The sequence below is a fragment of the Felis catus genome, chromosome E1, assembly GCF_018350175.1.
Source record: "Felis catus isolate Fca126 chromosome E1, F.catus_Fca126_mat1.0, whole genome shotgun sequence".
Lineage (NCBI taxonomy): Eukaryota > Metazoa > Chordata > Mammalia > Carnivora > Felidae > Felis > Felis catus.
Window position 1 is genome coordinate 52,303,645 of NC_058381.1, and position 24,350 is coordinate 52,327,994.

Below are 24,350 nucleotides of genomic sequence, written 5' to 3' on the forward strand. Positions count from 1 at the left end.
GCATCCATAATAGGAATATGACCTAAAGTCAGAGTAATGATTGGTTTCTATTAAGCTCACACAGTTGTTGAGAAATAAAAACCACTGGACCAATATAAACCAAAACCAAATAAGTCACAGATCTCCCAAACAGTTTCCTGAATCACCTTGCCCTTGGGTGTTGGCCTCTTGAAACTGGTTTCTAAACCAATGCTAATGAAGTAAAAAAAAAAGGAAGAAAGAAAGAAAGAAAGAAAGAAAGAAAGAAAGAAAGAAAGAAAGAAAGAAAGACTTATAGAACTAAATGATCTATGTGAAGCCCAAGCCCTACCAGACCCTGAGCATTCTCCATACATCCCCCCCACCCCCACCCACAGCTCAGACTCTCCTCTTCGGTGCTGACCCACAGCCTGTTCAGCTATTCACTCTTAGGTTGGTGCCAGTGCCCCCAGCCCATCATGTTGGTTGGTACCAAGAGGTGCCAAGGAGTTTTATTATATGGGCAAATGCCCATTGAAATTAAGTAAAGACCTTGTAAAGTCATTTCCCCCCAGACTTAAAATATTTTTGAACGTGAGTTTTTGGAGATAAAAGCTTAAAAGTAAAACCCATTAGGGCACCTGGGTGGCTCAGTCGGTTAAGCATCTGACTTCGGCTCAGGTCATGATCCCACGGCTCATGGGTTCGAGCCCCACGTCAGGCTCTGTGCTGACAACCTGGAGCCTGCTTCGGATTCTGGGTCTCCCTCTCTTTTTTTCCCTCCCCCGTTCACACTCTGTCTCTCTCTCTCTCTCTGTCTCTGTCTCTCAAAAATAAACATTAAAAAAAAGTTTTTTAATTATAAAAACTAAAATCCATTAAATGTCTGTATTTGTCAGTGGCCAGATACGAACCAGGATAAAAATGATAAACAGTATATGAAATGGTAAAGCATCACTATTCTGTAGATCTTAAGCCAAGGGTGGGCAAACTGTGGCCCTCTGGCGGAATCCAGTGCAACACCTGTTTTTGGAGGGCCTACAAGCTAAGAATAGCTTTTACATTCTTAAAGGGTTACACTTTAAATGGTTATAGAAGTATTAACATAATATCTCAGATTTTGCCTGTTTTACAGAAAAAATTTGCTGATCCTGGCCTTAAACTATAAAAAGTAAGCTTTTTATTGTTCTCTTAATTCAACAGTTTTCTTTTTGTCATGGACTTTATTTCTAAGATTAGAATTAGTAGAATTTTATGTAATATGTCTTATTTTTCAAAAGTTTTGAGTGACAAAAAATATAGTTAATTTGAAGGAACTGGATTATACATTATCTGAAAAATCTATATATGGAAGCCTCTGACTTGGGAAAAATATGAACCTTTAAACATCCAGTAAAAATATCGTGTTTTATATTACCTTACTGTATAAAGCAATCTGGTATTAGTGCCCAAAGCACTGGTATTTAATGAAGTTTTGCTTATTAATTTCTCTGCATTCTTTACATATAATGTACATATACGTCTGTTTTGCATTTCAGTATGTAGCATGCTTGATTAATTTTATTCTTTTAATATTTTTTGGCAGTGGAAACAATAGCTTTAAAATGGTTTCTACAGAGGTGAATTGTCCCTGGCTCCATGATATAGGTGTTTGAAAGTTTCTAATGCAACAATGAAGCAAGACCAAAGCCCCAATAACAAACAGCTGAGTGGATCAATAACCCCTGTGTTTTCAGTCCCATGCTTATTTAAAGTGGTGAATGGAAAAAAAGGCTCTCTATTTATATCTGGAACTTAATGAAGTGAAATTATCACAGCCGACAGGCGCTGGTGTTGTAATTCAGAGACAGGGCTTGGCTTAGAGGGATTTGCAGGCTGTTTTTATTCCAATTTTTAATTTTTTTTTTTTTTTTTTTTTAGTGAAACTTAATCCCCTAATCAGTTCCAATTTACATATTTGCTGGTCTTTTTTCCAGCTCAGTTCTTAAAGGAGTGGTGTCGGAGGCATGGAGCAAGTATTTGATTAAATAATTATTCATCACGATGTACCCCTGCTCCATCCTGAGCAGGTGGATCAGTGGCCAAAATACAGATAAACTTTCAGGCACAGAGCTGGGGACTTCTGTAACCATTCAAAGCTGTTTCCATCCACATGTGCAAGCATAGGTGTATGTACATATATGGGTGTATGTATATTTTTAACTTGATCCACCCTGTAAAGCTTTGCTCACACTGGCTCTCCTTTCTAGTCTCAGGGGATTAATATTCTGCTCAAATGAAGTGTTGTGAAATTTGAATTTTATTTTAGGGCTAAATGGAATACCAAATGCCGATGCTTACAATCACGGGAGCATTGTATTCTACCATCGAATATCCTTATTTCCTGCACGAGTAAATATGTCAGTACAATTATCTTTCTTTTGTGAAATCGCCAAGCCCTTAATCGACATTTTCCCCTTCAAATTTCATTAAAAACTGGGTATTTCCAAAAGTTCAGTGATTTTCTTTTTCAGGGTTATTTTTGCCCCATCATTCAGAGATGGTTATTATAACAGAGGGGAGATCATAAGTAGAGAGTGAGGGCAGACGAAGACAGTTATGTGATGGTTAAGGACTGATTTGTCATTTTTACCAGGTTTTCTGAAGAATCATCAAATTGTCTTAACGCTCTAAGAATCATCCTGATTCTCAAATAGATTCCTTTCAAAACAATCAGAAAATTAAGAATGATCTTGATGAATAATTTCTTTCCTAATTGGACCATGGATTTTTATCTTCAGTAATCTGAAGAGCTGCAGGTTAGTCACCAATCTCAAAATCCTAGATTTTCAACCTGGTTCTTGTCTACTTGGCACACGTTTATTGAGTATCTACTACGTGCAGGCAATGTACTTAATTCCCTGGGAAACTAAATAAGAACATAATCAAACAAACAAGAGCTATGTGCCCCCAAAACACACCCCAACAACAGGTGGCATACGCAAAACCCCAGAGAAATCTGATATTAGATCTCGGTTTTGGGCCAGTTTTCATTGGATGTCATTAAGTTTGTTTTTTGTCTGTTTAACAATAGAATGCCATGCTGAAAATTATTGTTTATGTGATCATTCTTTTTTTTTCAGTTTATTTATTTATCTATTTATTTAGAGAATGAATGGGGGAGAGGCAGAGAGAGAGAGGGAGAGAGAGAGAAAGAATCTCAAGCATGTTCCACACTGTCAGCACAGAGCCTGACATGGGACTCAATCCCAGAAACCATGAGATCATGACCTGAGCCAAAATCAAGAGTCGGATGCTTAACCAACTGAGCCACCCAGGCACCTCTGTGATAATTCTTGAATAGAATATACTGATGTACTGAATAGGGAGAGATTGAGGGTGACCAGAACAGTTAGTAAGGTATTGTGATAGTGTAGGCAAGAGAAAAGAAAGATGGAAAAACAACACAAGCAGTGAGGACAAGGAGAAAATAAAGGGAATCAATTTGTCCCACATCAAAACGTTTTTGAAAAACAGTAGGAGATGAAAGATGTCAAGGCTGGATTTATAGAAAGGTACTGATGAGAAGTTCTTATGGGAAAACTCTGGAGCTAGGCATGTCTTCATGATTCCCCCACTGGCCTTCCAGAAAATCACACATGGGAGTTGGAGGTGCTGTCTGCCTTCCCCTGTTCCTCTGTGCTAGGAAAGAGAAACGGGCATGGCGGTAAAGAGTGCAGGTTTTGGAATCAGACCAGCCTAAGTTTTAATCTCCGTGCAGTCACTTCTCTCCTGTGTGCCTTTGTCTAACTTATTCAACCGTCTTTATCCTAACTTCTCGTATTTAGAATAAAAAGGGAGATTTATAATATGTATCATACGTATAGATTAAATGAGACTATACATTTTAAACTGCTTGAACACAATGTCCAAAATTTTAGCTGGTACTCAGGACAGTAATTAATTGTGATTATCATTTTAGTTGCCTAGGCTAAAGGTAATCAAACCATGACCCTTAAATACCATATCCTATAAGAATATTCAGAAATTTTTCATGCTTTGACTTTCAGGAACTCTCTAAGTAAGAAGGGTTAATCTTTGAAACAGGTTTTCCTCCAAATTTCCGTAAGAAACTTTCAAACATTTGATACGAATTATATACTATTTTGTAAAATTGTTTTCTCTGAATGTTAATTCAATTAAACCCAAAAAAGTACTTCATGATCATTTGCTGTATGCCCAGAAGCATGGAAGGCACCATGGGAGATATAAAAATATTTTTGTGAGTTCTCTTTGCGGTTGAGAATATTATAGTTTAGTTAGAAAGATAAAAATTATGCCCATGAAGCAAGGAAGAAATGTTAAGACAGAATATAAGCAAATGGTTGGTGTATTATTTCAAACTGAATAGAGTTGCTATGAGAATTCAGAGCACTGGTGCAGCCTTGATCGTCACCAGAGTTCTTGGTTTGTGAAGCTGGAACTGATTTCTGAAGGAAGTATGGATCAGGGCCTAATGGAGAGGGAAAGAAAGCAATTTCTAATGTGGAGAAAATGTGGAGCAAGGAAATAGGAGAGTGGGCAGAGAGTACGAAGACATGCTTGATTATTGAAGAAAAGGTATGTTGGAGGTCATTCGGAGAATAAGTTGGTTAAACCAGAGGAAACTGACTGATCAGCATCTTCAGGATCAGGCTTAGAAGTTCAGGCTTTACCGATGGATTATACACTGGAAACGAACTTTGAAGCGGGTAAACAGATTATTCCTTTCAGTTTCTAAGGTCAGGAAATTTAATAGTGGACAAGGTAGAAGGTAGTAATAGCAATGACAGAGAGCTAATCATCAAAAGAGGAAAACAGACAGGTAATGAACAGCTGCTAATATATTACATACAGATGTGGACAAGGTGTCTAGGGGCTGTGGGAAAGCAGTTCATATGGAGAAAAGAGCACAAGAGAAACAATGGGCGAATAAAGAGGTGAGAAAAGGCACTTTTCAGTGGACACCTAAGTTTTTCTCCTTCAAATATAAGTTTATCCACACGGCTTTCAAGCACCTTTATTCCCTTCTTTCACCATCATATTTATGTTATTTCCTAATAGACACCCTTCTCTAAAATCTGACCTATCTCTAATTTCTACAAGCAAACCATAGCTTTTCCTGTCCCTCTATTATAATGTCCTTATTTCTGTCCTTCTTGGAATTTCTACACTGATAGTTAGGGGTCAATACTTAGTTGGGGTGCCTGGGTAGTTCAGTCGGTTAAGTGTCTGACTCTTGATTTAGGCTCAGGTCACAATCTCAGTGTCATGAGATCAAGCCCTGCACTGGGCTCCATCCTAAGCGTGGAGCCTACTTGGGATTCTCTCTCTCTCTCTCTCTCTCTCTCTCTCTCTCTCTCTCTCTTCCCACTTTTGCCCCTCCCCCGTTCTCTCTCTCTCAAAAAAAAAAGGTAGATAATTTAAAAGAAAAATATCTATTTATTTATTTTGAGAGAGAGAGAGAGAGAGAGAGAGAGAGAGAGAAAGCATGAAAGCATGTGTGCATGTGCTGGGGGAGGGGCAGAGAGCGATGGAGAGAATCTTAAGCAGGCTCTACACCCAGTGCAGAGCCCAATGTGGGGCTCTAACTCACAACTGTGAGATCATAACCTGAGCTGAAATCAAAATTCTTTGAGGCCACCTAGGCACCCCAATACTCAGTTAAATTTGAATTTCAGATAAATAACGAATAATTTTAGCATAAATTTGTCCTACATTATTGCATGGCACATACTTATATCAATAAAAACAGGGTTTTTTAAATCTGAAATTAAAATTTAACCAGCCAACTTGCATTTTATTTTGATAAGTCCATCAACTCTGCTGATATCATCTATCTTACTCTTACACTTTCAGTTACACATGGGCATAGCTCTTTCCAAATTTAGATTTTAACTCTGCAAAGACCGGGATTAGAGAGCAGAAAGGGCACACCCTAGATATTTCCAGCAGCATTTAGTTACTATTGGGTCTGGAAGTGTTAGAAAATGTAATTAAGTTATGTTATTTTTCCCCTGGCACTTTAATTCAACAGACACTTAGTGAATATACAGAATCAGAAGTATACAAATCACCAAAGAATGCACTATTCTGGGTACAAAGTTGAGCAGGATGCTCTGCCTTTAGGAAGCTTAGGATATATAGCAATCTATACGTATATGAGTAAAGTAATCTATGATTGCCCATGGGAATGGTACCAACAATCATCAACCATGTTCATTGTCCCTGGGACGCTTGGCAAATCGGGAGACATCTTCCAGTGCCATGACCAAGGGGGTGCTGTTGACGTCTAGTGGGTGGAGGGCAGGGATGCTAAACTGAAAAATTCACAGTAATAGCTAAGGTGCCCAGATTAAAAAACAAACAAACAAAAAAGAATGATCTCATCATAAATGTCAGTAGTTAAGATATTGCCACAGTTGAGAAACTGTGATATAAAAGGATATGGTTAGAGGAAGCAACACTTCTGCCCAGTGACCAGAGAAAGCTTCCATAAATGAACACAGTGGCATTAAAGACAACCAGTATGGTATGGACAAACACAGCAAAGTCAACGTCTGCTTAAGGAACGGCACAAAGCGTTGATTATCTTGGGGTCATAGTTTGTGTTGGAGACCAGCAAGTGTCAATAAGGCAGTAAGGCAGAGAGCATCTTGGGCCAGAACTGTGGTGGGCATGGAACAGGAAGCTCTGACCATCAAGCATCGCAACTAAGAATGGCGGTGGGGGATTTGGGGGATGAGCCAATTTGTGGCAAAGATAAGTTCATTTGGAAATTTTAGTTTATACTGGAGAAAGTTGGAAAAAGTCACTGAGTACTTTCACTTCTCGGGGCCAAGCTTCCAAAGCAAGACAAAATATGGCAGTTAGGTGATCTTGACTGTGATTCTAACTGAAACCGTTTACTTCCCTCAACTCTTCATCCCTCCCTGGAACTGAAGCCGTGGTCCATATGAGGTCATCTTTAATTTTTTTGTATTAACATCACAACCTTGTGAGCTCACAGTTTTAATCCTTCCTCTTGATCCTGTGGTAAAGTCAGAGGAGTACCGTTTCATCTTAGGCAACTCTACTGAATTTTACATGCTGAACTGGCCCCAGAAAATGGGATACAAGAACAAACTGGATAAGTTGAGAACGTATCTTAAATTCTGTGGTTCAGAGTTTGGAACTGAACCCAAATATTTTGGTATTGGGGCTTATTTCTCCTTGGCAAAACATGGCCTTCTGTTTTAAGGGAGTGGGGAGGGGGAGGTTTTAAAAAGCTTATTAAAAAGTCTCGAAATGCTTCTTCAACATCAAATAGCTCCTAGAAAAATATTTTGATGAGTTAAGTGTAAATGAATCAGAAACATATGGATTACATTTCCTTTAGATTACACATGGGTTTCAAAATTAAGGGGGAAAGTGCTCAGGGCAAAATGCATTTTGGATTTTATTGAACCCAAAATATTTGAGAAATAACTCAAGATACTCGAAGAACCCAAAATCCTGCCAGGCTTCCCAATCCCTTGTGTAAAGCAAATTAGATTTTAAAATTCTTTTTGCTTTGGTGATCTATGGTATTACATGAAATGTGGATGAAAAACTTCTTTTCTATATATGGCTTTTTATCCTGGATATTTTCACTTACAACTTTGGCAAAAATTGAGACTCCAAGTATATTGCAGATTGGTTAATTTGGCTAGATGGCTCAGCCTCTCTCTGCCCTGTTCAGTGACAAGAACATTTGATTTGTCTCATGCACAGTCACTGAGTGAGGGATTAAGCAAAGAACTTCAGATAGTTTTACAATAAACGGTTAAGGACAGCATTTACAATTCGCCATTTTACAATTAGATTTTTACTTATTTATAGGGCATTGATGAAAATCGTTCCAGTAGTTTGCAGTTCTCTTATACTTTGAGAAAGGCTGGTTCTAGACGCTGTATTTCAAAGATACGAAGTAACTTAGGTCTATTTATTAACTCAGTCTTTTGCTCATTCTAGGGGCAAGGCCAAAGTGGGGCTGGAAAAGGGCCTTAGCTCCCTATGGCTTCCAATTCCCCAAAGCCACAATCTACGTAACTAGCACACTCGCTAAGCAAAAAGCTTGAAGACAACTTCTCAGCCATACCTCCAATCAGTTTGCTGTTCCTAAGCCCCTCCTAATACCTAGAATCTTTGAGGTCCATAATATTTATTCGTTTATGTCTTCACTGAACCTATTTTTTCTTAGCCGCTACTATAACTATGTACACAGTGGTGGGTATGAGGGACACAAAATCAAATAAAGCATAGCCACACAATTCTTCAGGACAAAAAAAAAAAAAAAAAAAAAGACCCAGAAATATGTAATCTTCAAGAATACGCTGTTCCAGAAGAAGGGGCCGCCAAAAAGGAAATAGCTGCCTCAAATTATAGCTACATAATAGTAGTTATTTAAATCTAATCTGTGTGATTCTGTTCAGAGCATTTTACAATGAAGAGAGTGCCTATTTCACTGAAGTGTGCCTACTTTGTATGTCTTTTCCATATATTTCCCTCCATTCTTCCTCTGGCAAACTCTTACTTGTAACTCAAAATCCAACCCAGTGCCATACCCATTGTGAGATTTCCCATCTCCACCATGGTTGAGTGAAAGAGTTCTCTGGATTTATACCATATATTGAACATGTACTCATTTACATCATTTTTTGCATTGTGCTATTTATTTATATCTCAGAGTCTCCTATTAACCACCGACTTTTTCAGGAAAAAGGACTCTAACCTAGCCTTAATTTTATTCCCAATACACAGCATATTGCGTGGAACACACAGAACGCTTGCACATTATTGAATGAATAGGTGACTGGATAAATTACTCTATTACTAAAATGGAAATTGAGGGGAGCCTGGGGGGCTTAGTTGGTGGGGCATCCAACTTCAGCTCAGGTCATGATCTCACAGTTCGTGAGTTCAAGCTCCACGCGGGGCTCACTGCTGCAGTGGAGAGTCCACTTCGGATCCTCTGTCTTCTTCCCTGCACACTCCCCACCCTCGCCCCTCCTCTGCTCACACTCTCTCTCTCAAAAATAAACATTTAAAAAAAATAAAAAGGAAATTGAAGAAAGACAGAAGTATAGTCCCAATCTCAGTTATGTTACCACGAGTGGTTTAATGCATCTCATTCTAAATAGACTCGTTATATTCTATGCAGAACAAATTACTCATATTTGGGATTAGCAACTAAATCTGGTTACTAGTGACACGGACAGCACAAGTCTGAAGAGCAATCCAAAGTTAGTGTCTGGATCGACTGCAAGAAATGCACCCATTCACAGAGTCAATCTTTTACCCAGCCTTGACCTGTGCTGCACAATTTTGTGAAGGCCTTCCTTACAGTCTACATACAGATCAAGAACCATGGGTAGACCACTACATAGTCCTGTATGTGGCACCCTAAAACTTTTAAGGATATCCCAAATACAAGAGGCCGATTTTATCAGATGAGAAATGTACCTTGTCCTTCTTAAAGGAATATGCCCACCAAGTCAATTCTTTCCATCATCAAAAGACTCTTTTCAATAGCTATTCAGAGCTTTTAACTTTTCTTAGATTTTTATGTGGTTTCTTGGATTACAGACAATATCACAAAATGCCTATGGTTATCTGGAGGTGGACAGGGCCATGACACTAGGAGATTTCTCTTATCAGGAAAGATATCTTTGCAACTCCCTCATAACTGGAATAAAACAGAAGAGTAGCACACTGATTCCAGAACCCCAGGATTCTCCTAACCAGAGATTTAAAAGATGTGGGTTTTTTTTTTAATTTGAAATATATAATCCATTTTCCATGGGGCCTCTGCCCTCTCGAACACATGAAGAAAATTTAACAGGAGTCAACATTTAGTCTCATTCTTCAAGTTTCCCAAATCTCTGGTCTTCCCTGATTTTATTTAAAGCCTCTATTAGTTTGTTAGTGTGACAGGAGCCCGGGTAATTACACTGGCTTCTAGGTCCTACTGTAAGTTGCGTCTGAATCTCCCTGAACGCACACAAAATTTAGTGCTATGGCAGGACTTCTCCAAACAAATAAAAGATTTGTGAACTAGTCACCAAGCATCCGACGCAATTAACCTGTATTTGTTTCTCTTTTGGCATTTTCACACAATCGAGGCCTTGTAAGAGGTAGGCACTCCTTAGATCACGCTGTGTTTTCTTTAGAAGAAAGTGTGCCAAAATCCTCCTGCCCTACATAGCTAAAGTCTCAACTAGCAGAAAGTGGACAGTTACAGTGCACCCGCACGCGCACACACACACACACACACACACACACACACACACACTCCTCCCCCTCTTCCGTCACTAACACCATGATATGCACGTAAGGAAAAAAACACACACCCATAACTACAAAAATATTAATGTAGGGAATAGGATAAAACTTGCTAGGGATGGAGTGTGGCTGCCCACAGTCTCAATCAACTGCGGCATTACTTAAAATAAAACAAACACGGTCCATTCAAAAGCATATACACTGGCAGCTCAGAGAAAAAGCAGAGAAAAGAAAATAGGAACTGTTTGGGAAAAAAATGGATTCTTTTTTTTTTTTTTAGTTTTTGAGACAAGTGAAAATAGAGCTTACCTTGAGGTACCTACAACTCAACAGCTTTTAATTGCCAACTTGAAGCTGTCACACTTTGAACATTTTTTTTTTTAAAGAAAAAGTCTTTAAAATCTGGTTAATTAGAACTGACTACCATTAACTCTTTGATTGATTTAGCATCCTGTTGTGCTGGCTCGTGCTCACAGGTTCCCCACTGGTTTTTCTGAGCTGCTCCCCCACATTGGTGTGGATACTACTGGGTATGAACTTGGAGCCACACAACAGCCCTTGTTATAAAAATCATTTATCAGGGACAAACCAAATAAGGTGTATGTGTGGTCTAAGCAGACCCAGGCACTGGCAAAAAGTTGTACTCCAACTCAACATCAGACAATCCTTTTAACCTCTTCATGACTCTGTTTCCTTGTCCACATTATGCAACCTTTGATGAGGTTCATGAGAGCACCTCCCATCGGATCTATGAAGAAATTAAATTTTTTGTGTAGTTCCCTTTATTCCATCATCTGCTGAGCACTAGATGTTACACATTTTGATAAACATTTTTTTTTGTAATGTTTATTTTTGAGAGGGAGAGAGAGACAGAGAGAGAGCGAGAAAGTGCGAATAGGGGAGGGGCAGAAAGAGAGGGGGACAGAGGATCCGAAATGGGCTCTCCACTGACAGCAAAGAGCCTGATGTGGGGCTCGAACTCACGAACCATGAGATCATGACCGGAGTCGAAGTCAGACACTTGATGCACTGAGCCACCCAGGCACCCCAATAAACACTTTCATTTTTTTTCTTTTTTTAAAATTTTTTTTTAACATTTATTCATTTTTGAGAGTGAGAGAGACAGAGCATGAGTGGGGGAGGGGCAGAGAGAGAGGGAGACACAGAATCCAAAGCGGGCTCCAGGCTCTGAGCTGTCAGCACAGAGCCCGACGCGAGGCTCAAACCCACGGACCGTGAGATCATGACCTGAGCTGAAGTCAGACGCCTAACCGACTGAGCCACCCAGGCGCCCCAGGGATCAACATTTTCCATACCCTATTCACATAATCCTTTAACTAGGCTATGTCACCTTTATATTAAGGATGGCGAACTTGAGGTTTAGCAAGCTTGAGTTAACCGGCATCCAGTAAGAATCTGAGTTTTAATTTAAACCCAGTTTTGTCTTATTCCGAAACCCAGCTCCTCGTTATCCTACGCTTTTGTCTGCCAAGTTTTTTATGGTCCAATGTGTTAGAGTTGCAGCTCTCGCTCCATTATTTTATAGAGAGAAAGAAATGGGAGAAGTAAATTCTTAACTAAATAATCAATGGAAATAATAAAACCTGCCTCTTCTCCCAGAAAAGTGCTATCTTTGGAAGTAGAGCAACTTTTTTTGCTAAAATGTATACAAGAGCTTCAAAGAACTATAGCATTTCTTAGGGCACTCTTTTGGATGCTTATCTGCAGGCTGAATGAATCACTTTGCAGAATGATAAACTATCTACTTATTAACAAGAATGTTACTGGCATGTGTTGGGAGACAATTCTCCATAGACGCGGGCACTGACTGCACTTTGTGCTGAACTATCTGTCTGTCTGTCTACCTCTCTATCTAGACATAGATAGATATAGATATATTTAGATATCTAGATATATATATGTATATGTATGTATATATGTGTATGTATATATATGTGTGTGTGTGTGCGTGTATATATATATATATATATATCCACATCTATCTATATAAATACATTTGCCTGTCTATATAGATGGGATGCTTGGGTGGCTCAGTTGGTTAGGCTGTCAACTCTTTATTTCAGCTCAAGTCATGACCTTGCAGTTTGTGAGTTCAAGCCCCGCATCGGGCTCTGCACTGGCAGTGTAGAGCCTGCTTGGGATTCTCTCTCTCTATCCCTTCCCTCCTCTTTCTCTCTCTCAAAATAAATGAATAAACATTTATATATATATATATATATATATATATATATATATATATATATGTTTATTCATTTATTTTATACATACCTGTCTATATAAATATGGGTAGACATAGATAGATATCTTCACTTGAAATTAGGTTCATGTTTGTTGTATATTAAAAAATACATGTTACCTAATTAACACAAAGACATTATGGTTGGGGCTATCTGTAATCTATCTGCATAAGCCTGGATCTGTAAATAAAAATGTAGTCATATTATTACACCATCGAGCAATTAGTAAGTTTTCAGTAGAATGAGATTTCCTTGCTCATAGTAGCTATTTTTTTTAACATAAATTGCCAAATATATGTGCAATTATATTTTTAAACCATTTAAATTCCTGGGGTAGCCAGTCTTGGATTTGGATATGGGGATGGCTTCTAAAGAGAATTTTTGATTTGAAAACTGTTGCCGTGAACAAAGGCAATCTTACAGCACTAGCAATCACCTCCTGCTTTTGACCTCTTGAGGTTTCCACGAATATTCATTTTAAGCTGCTCAGGGGTGTATGAGAAGCGTCTGATACAGCAGTAATGAAGAGAACCCAAATTGCACAGGAGTTACACTGAGTTGCATGTTAGTTTTTTGGTGATCTTTCTTCCATACTTTCTATTTATTTCCTCATTGGAAAAACCTGCTGTATTCAGCTGGTGTCTTTGAACCATCACATGCTTAGGGCTAGTCCTTGCCAAACAGAGATGTGTGCCTCACTTTTGCTGATACCCTATAAGCCTACAGCTTTTGATGTTCCAAAGCTCCAATTATGATGCCTTGCCCTACCTCTGCCACTCCTGTGAACCGGTTACTTTTTGTCCTAGAGCTGCACCAGGCACATAATTACAGTTAGAAGGAGTTTCCTACTTAGCTCTCATAATCAATGACAAAGATACCAGAATCAGCCTGGATCTCCATAGGTAGAGTATGTCAATGATATTTGCCCCTTTGTGAAAACAATGAGATAATTTAGGTAATCGTGCTTTAGCAAGAGTGGACTAGATATCTACCACAACAGTACGTTTAAAGAAGAAGAGATATAAAAATAATAACAAGACCTAGTTGCTCATTCTTTTGTAGCAAGTGTCTTTTATCCACTCTTACTATGCAAAATACTAGAAAAATGTCAGTTAATGAAACAAAGCAGATGCCAGACCTCATGGAATCCATAAGGAAGATAAAGCAGTAGAAGTGATTCAAATATAGACCTGGAATATCTTTATGAGCAGGGAATAAAACAGATAAAACAAAGTAAGCAATAAAATATGGGTCCAGAACATAGGCAAAAAATTAATGAGGCTATTCCTGGTAAATAAATCTAATGTGCCTTCTTGAATTGAAAGAGTTCTGTGTAGAAAGTCATCGAAAATCACAGATCCAAAAGAAAATTAAACATACAAATGTGCTGTGAGTATCCTGTAAAGAAATAACTGTTTTAAACATGCAATCCCATAATTAGCCTGGATCTCTCATTCAAGTACTGCAGGTCAAAACCACCAACTTTTCCAAGTCAATGGGGAAAAACCTTCCATTTCTCTCTTGTGTATTCGAATGTGTGTAATTAGACTTCTCCTATGCCAACAAAAACCCATGAAGGCTTTTTCTATACAAGTTTAGATTGTTCCAGCTCCAAAAATGGGATCAGAACGTGCTGGTACACCATCAGCAACACCACTGGATGGGAAATACCACCAGGCCATTTCAGCACAGAGGTTACTGCTCTCCACTAAGATAAATAGCAGAAATAAAAAAGAAGTTGAATAAATGAAGCAAAAGAGAATGCTATCAGTCTAATGACTGCAATGGATTTGATGTTGAGTTTTTCCTGCTGACTTAGCAGCAGTAGGTGTTTAAACCAATCTTGTACCTGGATGAGCTATTGATGTGGTAAAATCTGAGGTCACAGATCGCTGGATCAGTTAATATTTGATTTGACTACATGATACGTAAAATCAACATAGCAATATTTGAAGCAAGGTAAATATCTCTCTCTCTCTCACACACACCAAAACAAAAACAAAAACAAAAAACAAGAAATAAATGGGAATTAGCAGTTGTGGTGACCATAAAGCTATTGGAGAGCCACATTCCTATCATTTTGTTCAATCCCGGTGGCAGATTGAAATTTCCAACGACAGTCACAATGTGGTGATCCAATTACCACACATGCTTATGCAATATGACCTTGCTAATTAATCTCTGATAAAGAAGTAGGGAAAAGTCACCTCCCTCCTTTAATCAGAGGCATCTTGTAAGCAGGAAAATGGAGCAGACGGGATGCTGTGTAACTTCTAAAGTTAGGTCAGCAAAGACCATGCACCTTTGCCTGTGTGTTTGTTTGTTTGATTTTGTTTTGGAACATCTGCTCTCGGAATCCAACTCCCACACCGTGAGAAGCTTGAGCACTCAGAATGTCTGTGAGTGCGCGTTCTGGTTGACTGTCCCAGATGAGCCTCACCTTGAAATCACCCCGGTGCACTGGACACTTGATTAAAGAAGCCTGCAGATCACCCCAGTGCTCGGTCATTTGAGCCTTCACAGCTGAGCTCCCAGACACCGTGAGGTCTCACAGAGCTGAAACAAGCCATCCCCATTGTGCTCTGTCTAAATTCCTGAGCCCCAGAATCCTCAAGCATTATAACATAGCTGTCATTTCACATTACTAAGTTTGAACAAGTTTATTATACAGTCATAGATCACAGGAACACAAGCGCTCAGAATGCACTGAACTCTTAAGATGTGTGTTGGAGGGGCGCCTGGGTGGCTCGGTCGGTTAAGCCTACGACTTCGGCTCAGGTCATGATCTCACGGTCCGGGAGTTCAAGCCCCGCATCGGGCTCTGTGCTGACAGCTCAGAGCCTGGAGCCTGTTTCAGATTCTGTGTCTCCCTCTCTCTCTGCTCCTCCCCTGTTCATGCTCTGTCTCTCTCTGTCTCAAAAATAAATAAATGTTAAAAAAAAATTAAAAAAAAAAAAGATGTGTGTTGGAGACCCAGCCATTGTACCCATATTCCAGACATCAAAGAGAACACAGAGAAGCAGGATACACTCATTGCATTTGAAGGGGGAAAAAATGCTTACATCTCGTTGGTGGAGCCCTCATCATATGGAATAACCTAGCTTCCGGCCAGAGAATGCAGTCTTTAGGAGAAACAACTGCATTTTCAGTAAAATATTCTGCTCCCAGAGAGGCTGGCAAGAATATGAAACTGGAAGCCTCTGCAGCAAACATCATTTTTTATTTTCAAATTGGTGTTAGGTACTCCCACTCTTACAATCGATCATTTGCTCAGATAAGGCGCTATGGGTACTACAAAGTCCTGTGCGTGTACACATGGAAACTCAGGAAGAGCAACTTCTGAGTGGAGACGTCTGTATCGAATCACGATTTTGCTTGTAAAACAGCTGAACTGAGAAGACAGCGTAGAGTTAAGAGAAACCAAGGACACTGCCTTGGAAGCAAGCAGAGAAACAAAATGCTGGTCTTGGTTAGTTCAATTATGGCCTGAGGGTCCTGGGCCAGCGAAGGATAAGAGAAGAATTATCATATATTAGATTTCCATTAAAATTCATATTACCGAAGGATGAGATAGGAGGCAAATCTTTAATATTTGTATTCTTTAGACAAACCTGGTTAAGATATTGCTGCCTAGGTCGTTCTGCTGACTTTCCGTTATTATGTTAGAATAACTGAATTTAATAAAGACAGATCCCTCTTATTACTATCATATCTTCAACTCAAATTATTAATTTTCTTGTGTTCTTCTGTGGGGGGCTCATCAAGACTCCTATTTGTGCAAATATACAGTTCCTTCGACAGCCAAAATTTAGCTACTGCAGCCAAGACGGGTACTAATTAGCTAAGTTTATCTTAAGCACAGATTTCATTAAAATTGCGTCAAAATCTCAGTTGAGGGCTTCCTCCATAACCAGACTGAATATTAATTCACTGAAAGCAGAAAATGTGTTAAAGGCTGCCCAGTTCCTTCTTTGAACACTGACATCTAGGGAATCTGGCAAAATACTACAGGGATTCTGGGTGATTGGGCTTAGATGTGGCCTTTCCAAGATGGAAAACAACAATGTGATATGGTCTTGGTGTGAAATCGTTACTCCGTTCTCTAGCAACCAGCCCCTGAAGAGCGTCAGAAACACTGACGGTAGTAATTGTGATGATAATAATGATTAGTAACAAGTAATATTTACCAACGAGAGCAGATGTTTTTCAGCACGAATTTGCATCGAGTACTTTTGAAGAGTTTAGCAAGTTATTATTTCATTTAGTCTTTGCCACGACTCTACTGAATAGATTCTATTGGAATTCTCATTTAACCAGTGAGGAAATGTAAAACGAATAGTTGAGCCAGTGTCAGGCACAGCGAAGATTCAAACTCGGGCCATTAGGCAGATGACAAAGCAAATTGAGCATTATGTGGGTTCTGAGTCTGTCTTCCAGCCTCGTGTTCCTTCTCTTTTGACCTGGGTCCATTAACTGTACCATGTTTGAGGTTTTCGCAATGGAATGAAGCTACTGGCCGAGACGTGAGCATTCTGAACATAAGCACCCTATATAGAGAGACCTAGAAAGTGAGCTAGACAGGGAACAATAAGGAGCTAATGCCATCAGGATGTAGGTGAGTGTGTCATAAGGGAGGGAGTCTCCTTCCTTCCTCTTTTTTTTTTTTTTTTTTTTTACTTTCCTTTTTTGCAAGACACATTGCCCTAATAGAGGAGTGTGGCTTACAGGCAGCCTCCCTTGAATGTGCTTTGGGAGAGAGCCTAATACCTCATATTTTTAAAAAGAAAAAAATACTCTCTCACACACACACATTCACATATATATCCAAGCCAAAAATATCAAGCCGTTCATGGCTGTTAAAAAGCCAGGGAAAGCTGAGTCGCACCCTTCAGTGTTTTTCTTTCAAACACATTGACCACCCTCTCTTCACAACATCTTATTTATTGAAGCGCAGGCTGTCCAAATGGAATAAAACTTTGCAACACTGAAATCTGGATTCTTCCCGAAGTTCTCTTTCATTGCAATATCCTCTCTCTCTCTCTCTGTGTGTCTGTCTCTCTCTCTCTGTGCGTGTGTCTCCCCCTCGGTCTCTCTGTGTCTCTTCTTCTCTGTCCTAAGCATCATAGCAGCAGTATCTCCATGGAGAGCTGGAGGGAAAGGGGTTAATCTGAGCGGCCGGGAGCCAGGCTTCTCTTAACTGGAGAATTGGCAGCTAGCTGTTTGGAACGCTGCCTTGAACGTCTGACTGAACGTTTTTATTATCCTTTTTGCCCAAAGGTGGCTTTTAGACACCCACAGCAGCATAGGGCTTTCTGATTGGGATTCGACAGAAGGGAGCCAGAAAGCTGTCTGCCCCTTCTGCCATGCCTGGGGAACCCCACGGAGGAAACCGCCACCCCCTCCCCAACCCAAGGGTAGACTTGCCCTCCCTCACCTTTCAATAAACTGCAGACCTTCCAGGGGACTCGTAAAATCGGTGGGGAGCTCCGAGAGTGAGGGGGGATGTGGAGTGGAAGGGAGGGGGTCCGGGAGACCGAGCGGAGTGTGAGGCAGGCCCAGGGACTCTCAGGCCAGATGCTAAAAAGGAAAGGGAAGAGGAGAGCCCCAAACAGAGAGTGTGATGCCATGAGAGCAGTCAAGTTGAAGATGAAGATCAGACTCCAAGAGAACAAGAAAGCTGATGGGGAAAGGCCAGAAAGAGAGAGAGACAGAGAGAGAGAGGGAGACAGGAGCAAAGAAAGCATCAGAGAGAGAGAGAGAGAGAGAGGGAGACAGGAGCAAAGAAAGCATCAGAGAGAGAGAGAGAGAGAGAGAGAGAGAGAGAGAGAGAGAGAGAGAAGCAAAGGAAGCATCCTCACCCAAGCCCCTCCAATTCCAGATCTGCCTTTGTCAATGGCAATTAAGCCACAAAGGGCCTGAGCTGCCATTTTTATGGAGTTATTTTCATTGTTTCATCCCTCAGTTGAAAAGGCCTGGTTTTCACCGGGGTGAACACTGGCTTCTGGCAATCTTAGATGAAGGGTCGCAGGCCCGAAAGCAGTAGTTTGTTGTTCGGTCTGCTTTCCCCATTTCCCAGCAGGAACTACAATGCGCCGAGGTCTCGAGAAGTGGATTGGAGGCAAACACCAACACGAGGCTGTTCTTAGAGAACATGTGGGCTGTGAGCATCCAAAGAGATGGTGTCTGTGGAGGAGGCCAACCACAGCCCCAGGGGCAAAAAAGGCTCTTTCGGGGTGCCTGCTGCCTTTTGTCTCGTTTTCATTTGCGCCCCCTCAAACCTCCCCGCCCCCCAGCAACATGAGCACACATCCCTCAGTTGATAACTCCTCCCTTAGAAACATCTCAAAGTCCTCTTGCTGAGATGTAGAGAATCAAGATTCTACAGGAACAAAGTGCAGTAGGGTCAGGGAGTTTGGAAGCATTGTTTCCTTAACAAGAAGGAGAATGAAAGTTTCTGGAGTTTGACTACACACGAAGTGCCTCCTCACACATCAGCCCCTCTGGATACACGTGAGGCCCTGGCATACAAAGAATGGCAGATGTCGTTCAGATTCCCAATTAGCAGAGAAAGGAAGCAACAAAATGTGTCCCAGGAACCTCGGTGAACACGCAGATTCTCCACCTCTAATCTGCAGACACGCCATGAGGACTCCCTGACGGAGGCTGTATCTTTACCTGCACCCTAATGATTCCCAGGACACGAATCTGAGAGGCACAGGGCTAGCAGTTTGGAGTATATGATCAGTATCTCCACGGGATGTTTTCCCAAAGCTCAGCAATTTCTATTTCTTTTTTTTTTAATTTTTTTTTCAACATTTATTTATTTTTGGGACAGAGAGAGACAGAGCATGAACGGGGGAGGGGCAGAGAGAGAGGGAGACACAGCATCGGAAACAGGCTCCAGGCTCTGAGCCATCAGCCCAGGGCCTGACGCGGGGCTCGAACTCATGGACCGCGAGATCGTGACCTGGCTGAAGTCGGACGCTTAACCGACTGCGCCACCCAGGCGCCCCAGCAATTTCTATTTCTACAGAAGACGCCATCGAGGCTCAAAGAGGTGAAATGCCTTATCCAAAGTCACATCAGAGTCCACGGCAAATCGGTAAGAGATGTAACCAGAAACACATAACAAACTAGAAATAAATATGTAACTGGGAACAATAGAAATGCGATCTAGATTTTTCCCGACTCTGGTTTCCCCCGTTCTTTCGGCTTACATCAGACTGCCTCCTTGACGTGGGCAAGATTTGACACTTGATTTGGTTTTCTCGGACCTGATTTGGTTCTTTCGGACACTGGTTCTGTCATGGTTGCTCCCAACATGGGTAATGCTAGTATGCACATTTGTGTGTGCCTCACAGCACCATTCCTGATGAAACAGGCCACTGAGCATGGTCATGCTCTTCTAAATGCTGTCCTATGAAAAATACCCACTTGCTTCTACTCAGACACTATTTTAGTTTTTAACCAAAATCTTTGAGGCACAAGAAATGGAAGGATCATTATTCCAATAGCCAAAGTGTAATAATATTAGGTGTGCCAGGCACCATTCTGGATTCTTAATATTTGCATTAAATTAAACGGATGAGCTCATTCACTTTTTTAAAGCAAACCACCGAGGTAAGTACTAGCATTACCTAATGAAGACAGTGAGACCCAACATGACTCCCCACGTTTGCACAACCCTAAATTGTAGGGCTGGGCTGTGAAGAAGGCTTTTTTGGCTTTGGGGGTAGCAAGGTTAACCACCACTAATGCTGCCTCTGCTATGAGGCGGGGGGGGGGGGGGGGTAGATACTGGGTATTGGGTGGGGGGAAGAGTTCTCTGTAGGTAAGTGTTAGTGGAAAGAAACAAAATCACTCCCCAGTAGCTCAGGACTGTTTCAGCCACATAGAACTATAAACTTAGTTTTGCAAAAGGCTTCTAAAGGTACATTTAAAAGAATCCATCACCTTGAAAATCAGATTATCAATCAAAGAACAGAGATGCAGAAGTAACCATGAAGCTGATGTTGTTTGGTCATTTTATTTCATAGATGAAGAAATCAGGGCTCTGAGAGGTAAAGCTATCTTCTCCAAAGTCTCAGATCACTCAAAGATAGCAGGTATTGAGCAAGCTGCCTAGGTTGCAAATACAATCAGTTTCTTGAAACAGTGCCTTGGGTGAGCGTATCAGCAACGGATGGGTCTATTGCCATAATAATGCTCCACCATAAACAATCACAAAACCTCAGTGGGATGCAATAATAAGTGTTTATTGCTCACTAGTCTGGTGTGGTTGGCTAGGTGCCTCCGCTGATCCTGACTGGGCTTTCATAGTTTTGGGCTGAGCTGACTGTTGGCTGATCTAGGATGGCCACAGCTGGGGCAAGCTGGCTATGTTCCATATGTCTCTCCTCCTCTCACTTGGAAAAATTCTCATGTCAATGCAGGATGTGCAAGAACACAAGTGGAGATATGCAAGCATCATTTCAAGTCCCTGCTTGCCTTGTCATGACTCCAATAATTTCTTTGGCCAAAGCAACTCCCGTGGCCAGCCCCAGATCAGAATTAAGGACACTGCAGTTCAACCATTAATGCAACTGATCTACCACTGTAAGGAGGAGACAGATTGCATAGTAAGAACTTCAAGGAGGAGAAAAGAAATCAAATAAGCCAAATTATGCCATGCTCGTTTTAACCTCTAAACTCTGAGGTCACACTTTCCATTTTGGGGAACACTAGCTACATTTAATAAATGGAGAGAAATCCATCATTTGGGTAAAATCAGGGAAGTACCCAATTTAAGAAGTGTGTATCATTTTATAAAATTAGGTACACCATGCCAGCAATCATCATACTGAATTTGGGAATTTGTAACTTATTCATAGAAAAATGCAGGTAGATCCTTTTTTAAGAAGTATCTGAGAAAACAAAATTGAGTGTTTATTCAACTGAAATTGAATTCTGAAAAAGAAATTAAAATTGTTTTATAAATATGTATGTTTAAAGTATAAATTTTATATATATGCATATATGTCATGATAAAAACTGAGTTTGCTTTGGCAAAATAAATATGGTTTAATTTATAAAACTATAATGTATTAGCAATTTATAAAAGTTTAATATGTTTGCAGCTTTTCCAGAATTCATCTACCACTAATTTGGATGCACATAATGAAACATTAAAATGCTTTGCTTTGGTTAAATTAGAGGCCTGTTTTTTTTAGATGGAGATCTATTTTTTAATCTTTATTTTTAATATGTATGAGTGTGTGGGGTAAATGTTGTTTAAGGATTAAAATATCTTCTTCAGGTAGGTAAAATTCAAATGTCACTTTTTTTTTTAATTGTAGCTGTTATTCCTGGTAAAGACCAAAACTATTTTCACCTTTTCTCCCTGCCATTTTCTATCATTTTCCAAATCTCTTTAAAAGACCTTTTTATTTTTTTATTTTTCAATAATTTAAAAAAAAATTTTAATGTTTATTTATTTTTGAGAGAGAGACAGAGACAGAGACAGAGACTGAGCACAAGTGGGGGAGGGCAGAGAAAGAGGGAGACACAGAATCCAAAGCAGGCTCCAGGCTCTGAACTGTCTGCATAGAGCCCAACGTGGGGCTTGAACTCAATGAACTGAGAGATCATGACCCAAGCCGAAGTCAGATACTTAACTAACTGAGCCACCCAGGCACCCTGAAAAGAGTATTTTAAAAGCACACATGTACCCACAGAGCCCCATAAGCATGCTAACATCCATAAAAGCAAGAAAAGAAAAAAAAAAAGCACAAGCAAAACAACAAACACACAATCGTACTAACATAAATCCTTGCAAAATCTATTAATATAAAGTATCTCACATACTGCATTCCAGTCCAGTCACAAAATAAAATATAAACATAAATATCAAATGGCTCCATTATAGTTGTTGCCTCTCAAAAAAAAACTGAGATTATGGAGCTTTTGATGTCCTTTTTTTTTTTTTTCCTTTCTAAATAAAATTGTTGTAAACAGGTTAATATTGTACTGCTATCACGGGTCCCTTGCCAGGCCACTATAAGGGGTTAACTGTTTAAAATTTGATATTAAAATTTTAAATTTAAATTTGAGTTAGTTAATATACAGTGCAATATTGGTTTCAGGAGTAGAATTCGATGATTCATGACTTATATACAACACCCAGTGCTCATCACAAGTGCCCTCCTTAGCACCCACCATCCATGTAGCCCATCTCTCACCACCTCCCTCCATCAATCCTCAGTTGGTTCTCTTTGTTAAGAGTCTCTTGTGATTTGTTTCCTTCTCTTCTCAAGTGCAACGCAACAACATCTAAATTCAAGAATTCCAAATTGGCTTTGTTGAAATGCCCCACTCTCCAGGTAAGTGCCTTTTGTTTTTTTTCATACTGTAAGGAAATCCTAAATGTTGTTTTACCTGATGATCTTTGATTTATTAGAGGAAGCATGTTTTCTTAATCCTGGAGACAACACTAACTTCATTAACCTGTAGGTGGAGAAAAGCAAGCGTTATAAAAGTAATATGGATTAAATGAAAGGACAACCCAGAGGTTGACAGATTGGATTAGTTGTGGGGTTTTCTTTCGCACGTTCAGTGGCATGTAGAATTGCCTCCTAAGGAGTAATTCAGCCTTCTTGTGGGACCCATCTATTTGCTATTAAAAAGTTTAATTATTAATCTCCAGTCACTATTTATCAACAACCATTCAACTTGGCGATGTCTTGGGACATATATCTGTTCTCTCTAGCTGTGGGTTTTCCTTTATTGGCTTTCAGCCTCGTGACTTCCCTGGGTGAAATCTGAATCTGCCCTTTACACGAAAGGCAAAGAGACAGAAGACATTGGCAGACCATTCCAGATGGGCAGGTGACAGGTTTAAGAAGCAAGGGAACTTACTTCCAAGGCTCATCCTGGGTGCCACAAGATAAGAAGAGCCCTGCACCCACTGCAAGAATCTTAAATGTTTATATAGAGGCCTGACAGGGTTCAGTCACTCCAGAGTCTGTCTCAGGGCTGCATCCTAGGAAACGGCCCCAGCTGTGGGTGTTGTGGGGGTCTATTCTCCTACATTATTTCAAGGATGGGGGGTCCTGGGGAGTTTGGGGCCCCCCATCGCCTAAGGTCATGTCTCTGGTAGGGGGTGGGGATGGGGGATATGTTATCTCAAAGGCCTCCTCCAACATCTTTATATTTGACTATTATCTTCCAAGAATTTGTCGGGAAAGGTATATACGACTCAGTTACTCTTAAGGGATTCCTGGGGAATCAAATTTTCTTGAGGACATGCCATCTGAAATGAGACCGGCTCCATTACAACCAATGTTCACATACACTGGGGCTTTTCATTTTCCCTACATGAACAGAAATGCGCCAATGGATTTTACCTGTTGAAATCTTGTTTCTTTTCAACCTGTCATTCTGCGTTATCCCGTAGGTTCTGGTTGTACGCAATTACAAAGGTGGCAGAAAGGCCCAAACAACTCTTTGAAGTAACACATTCAGTCAAATACGTACACACACAGTCACTGTAGCAGAAAACACCCCTCATTTTGTTTGTTTGTTTGTTCGTTTGCTTATGTTTGTTTAATCCTGGGACTGAATTTATAGGTAAGAGCCATCAGATAGACACAGTCTCATGCCATATTCCTCTTGCTCCTGGAACGGGTATGTTTCCCATTTGATTAGCTGATTTGCCCTCTGGAAGCAAAACAGCACATTCCTTTTAGTATCTTACTTTTTTTCTAATAATAGGGCAGATGGCAGCCAAAAGGATTCTATAGACTCAGGTGGCTGTTTACCAAATGGATATATACATTG

At 40.2% G+C, this 24,350-nt stretch overlaps 1 long non-coding RNA gene across 17 annotated transcripts in view; it reads right to left on the bottom strand.

Annotated features, from left to right (window-relative positions):
• Positions 1–24,350, bottom strand: part of LOC111557781 — an 863,046-nt gene that overhangs the window by 378,624 nt on the left and 460,072 nt on the right. For 14 of the 17 annotated variants that reach the window (XR_006589518.1, XR_006589519.1, XR_006589506.1 and 11 more), the window contains one exon: positions 22,950–23,018. The exons of the other annotated variants lie outside the window; for them this stretch is intronic. This is a non-coding gene — a long non-coding RNA (uncharacterized LOC111557781). The remainder of the gene's footprint in view (positions 1–22,949; positions 23,019–24,350) is intronic. 17 annotated transcript variants of the gene reach the window in all.